The sequence below is a fragment of the Ruditapes philippinarum genome, unplaced genomic scaffold (assembly GCF_026571515.1).
Source record: "Ruditapes philippinarum isolate M1 unplaced genomic scaffold, ASM2657151v2 ctg468_1_1_1_1, whole genome shotgun sequence".
Classification (NCBI taxonomy): Eukaryota; Metazoa; Mollusca; class Bivalvia; order Venerida; family Veneridae; genus Ruditapes; species Ruditapes philippinarum.
Window position 1 is genome coordinate 289,502 of NW_026857880.1, and position 4,054 is coordinate 293,555.

The following is a 4,054-nucleotide window of genomic DNA, read 5'->3' on the forward strand; positions in this document are numbered from 1 at the left end:
TGATGCCTGGAAAGTTTTGAAAATCATTCTGCTAGTGATAAAACAATATTGACAAAAGATCAAAGAAAGAAAGGGGCTCAACTTGAAAGACAGCAAATTTAAAACAAGAGGGCCATGATGGCCCTGGGAATCGCTCACCTGTATATAGGCCTTGGGGCAGGGCTAATTTTTAACCCCAGGGGCTTTTTTTTTTACCAACTGGTAGACACCCATTAGAAGATGCTTCGTGATAAATATCTAAGCTCTAGCTCTTTGGGGGTTTTAAAGAACCACCGGGGCAGGGTCAATTTTGATCCCAGAGCTTTTTATTTGAACAATCTTGGTAGACACTCACCAGAAGATGTTTCATGCTTAATATCTAAGCTGTAACTCTTTTGGTTTTTTTAAAAGAAGATTTTTTTTAAGTTTTTACTTTATACATTTTAGGAACCCCCGAGTGGGGCTAATTTTTGACCCCAGGGCTTTTATTTGAACAAACTTGATAGACACTTACTAGAAGATGTTTCATGCAAAATATTTAAGCTCTAGCTCTTCCAAGTTTTATAAAAAGAAGATTTAAGTTTTTACTATAATACATATAAGGAAAATCAATGACCCCCGGGGTGGGCTAATTTTGACCCCAGGGCTTATAGTTGAACAAACTCTGTAGACACTCATCAGACAATGTTTCATGCCAAATATTTTAGCTCTAGCTCTTTCGGTTTTTATAAAAGAAGATCTTTTAAGTTTTTACTATATACATATTAGGAAAATCAACAACCCCATGGGCGGGGCCAATTTTGACTCCAGGGCTTTTATTTGATCAAAACATGATAGACCCTCGCTAGAAGAAGTTTGGATGAAATTGGCTTAGTGGTTTATGAGGAGATGTTGTTTAAAGTTAAAGTTTACGGATGACGGATGTACGAATGGACAACGGATGGATGCAGGACGAAAAGTGATCACAAAAGCTCACCATGTCACTTTGTGACAGCTCGGAAACTCTTGGAACAAAACAAAAACCTTCAGGCCGACAATTTTAGGATAATGTCTACTGCCATGATAATCAAGTATTACAAGTCTACAGCTGATGCCTGGAAAGTTTTGAAAATCATTCTGCTAGTGATAAAACAATATTGACAAAAGATCAAAGAAAGAAAGGGGCTCAACTTGAAAGACAGCAAATTTAAAACAAGAGGGCCATGATGGCCCTGGAATCGCTCACCTGTATATAGGCCCTTGGGGCAGGGCTAATTTTAACCCAGGGGCTTTTTTTTTACCAACTTGGTAGACACCCATTAGAAGATGCTTCGTGATAAATATCTAAGCTCTAGCTCTTTGGGGGTTTTAAAGAACCACCGGGGCAGGGTCAATTTTGATCCCAGAGCTTTTATTTGAACAATCTTGGTAGACACTCACCAGAAGATGTTTCATGCTTAATATCTAAGCTGTAACTCTTTTGGTTTTTTTAAAAGAAGATTTTTTAAGTTTTTACTTTATACATTTTAGGAACCCCCGAGTGGGGCTAATTTTGACCCCAGGGCTTTTATTTGAACAAACTTGATAGACACTTACTAGAAGATGTTTCATGCAAAATATTTAAGCTCTAGCTCTTCCAGTTTTATAAAAGAAGATTTAAGTTTTTACTATAATACATATAAGGAAAATCAATGACCCCCGGGGTGGGCTAATTTTGACCCCAGGGCTTATAGTTGAACAAACTCTGTAGACACTCATCAGACAATGTTTCATGCCAAATATTTTAGCTCTAGCTCTTTCGGTTTTTATAAAAGAAGATCTTTTAAGTTTTTACTATATACATATTAGGAAAATCAACAACCCCATGGGCGGGGCCAATTTTGACTCCAGGGCTTTTATTTGATCAAAACATGATAGACCCTCGCTAGAAGAAGTTTGGATGAAATTGGCTTAGTGGTTTATGAGGAGATGTTGTTTAAAGTTAAAGTTTACGGATGACGGATGTACGAATGGACAACGGATGGATGCAGGACGAAAAGTGATCACAAAAGCTCACCATGTCACTTTGTGACAGCTGAGCTAAAAACTCTAAAAACACATTTATAGTAAACCGTTGGAATTATGTAAGTCAGTCTTTGTAGGTAAATTATCTAGTATCTTTGCAAGATGTCACAAAACATGACAAGACAAAAAGTCATAAACCATCACTTCACTACTGAGATAGTAAAGCAGACTGACCTCAGGTTTGAGAAAAAGGAAAAAATAGGAACAGAGAAAATAGCAGTTTCAGCAGAAACTATTGTTTTCTTAAAGAAATTGGATATGAATATTTCCAACACATTTATGTAGCACAATAAATCTGTTTCTGGATGGAAACTACAGAAAAATTAATAGTCTTTAGCATACATAGCAACTGCTTAAATTTCAATCAAAACTTGTTTTAAACCATTATATATAAAATTATTTGTCCTAATAGCATCACGCTTCATTTTCAATTATAATTAGCACCTTGGTTGATTTTTCAGCACCAGTATTATAAAACAAATTCAAGAATACTTTCATTTTCATTTGGAAATTGTAAAAGAAAATCACATGAATTTATCAAGTGATGTAACAACAAGCAATTATCATAGTATTGCAAGCAATCCATAAGTCCCCTACCGGTTAGAGCCCCATCAGCATTCTGAAGGGCCATAATGGCCATTCACTAATGTTTAAATTTTTGTCTCTTTTAAGTAAATTTGTTGGAAATGTTCTTTAAAAGTGATCACAGGAAAAAGTTTTTATGAACAGACAGACAGACAGACTGAAGGACACTCTAAAGTTAATATTTGAAACATCCCTGTTACCAAAATATAACATTTTAAAAAGCAAAATTCTGAAAGAGGAGATAACTCTGGAATTAAAGATGCAATTTCATAAAAATTTCAGCTCTTTTTGACTAATCACAAATATTGTTATATTTGCTATGTTTTAAGCCTATTTGTTGCCAAGGCAACCAATATTTTTTCAAAATAGAAAGAACAGATAAGACATGCATAATCTCAAGACTGCCATCTACCCACATGTCAAGTTTCATAAAAATATTTCCAGCACTTTTTGAGTTATCACTGGATTCAGTTTATGTGCCATAATAATTTGCCATATTTTCAGTCTATGTGTTGCCATAGCAACCAGAATTTTCAACATAGGAAGAAAAGAAAAAGACGTGTATAATCTCCAGACTGCCATCTACACATATTACAAGTTTCATAAAAATATTTCTATTACTTTTTGCGTTAACACTGGATCCAGTTTATGTGTAAAAATTGCCATATTTTCAGTCTATTTGTTGCCATAGCAACCAGAATTTTCAACATAGGAAGAAAAGAAAAAGACGTGCATAATCTCCATACTGCCATCTATCCATATATCAAGTTTCATAAAAATATTTCCAGTACTTTTTGCGTTATCACTGGATCCAGTTTATGTGTAAAATTTGCCATATTTTCAGCCTATTTGTTGCCATAGCAACCAGAATTTTCAACATAGGAAGAAAAGAAAAAGACGTGCATAATCTCCATACAGCCATCTATCCACATAACAAGTTTCATAAAAATATTTTCAGTACTTTTCAAGTTATTGCGGGATCCATTTGTGGACGGACAGACTGACGGACTGACAGACAGAAGGACGGACAGACGGACGGACAGACGGACGGAGGGTAAACCTAAAGTCCCCTCCGGTAAACCGGTAGGGGACTAAAAAGGTTAAGTTGTTAATATAGTTTTAAAGCCAATGGAATCCTGTTCTTAGGACCTTAAGATGCCCACTTGATGTAGCTTTATTAAGTACTTTTCAATTTTAGGAGTTAACAAATAGATTCACATCTTAACACAAATGCTACAATGTATTTTCGAAAAAATCTATAAAATGTTCAAAGACTTAAAAAATATTAAGAATACAGTAACTGTATACAAATAGCAAGACTGGCTTAAAATACTTTTAACATGCCAAATTTCAAACATTATTGTAAAACATCAATTGTAACTTACTGTGTATCAAGTTGACAAAATATGTGTTTATATGTATGTAAGATTATAACTATGTATAAATC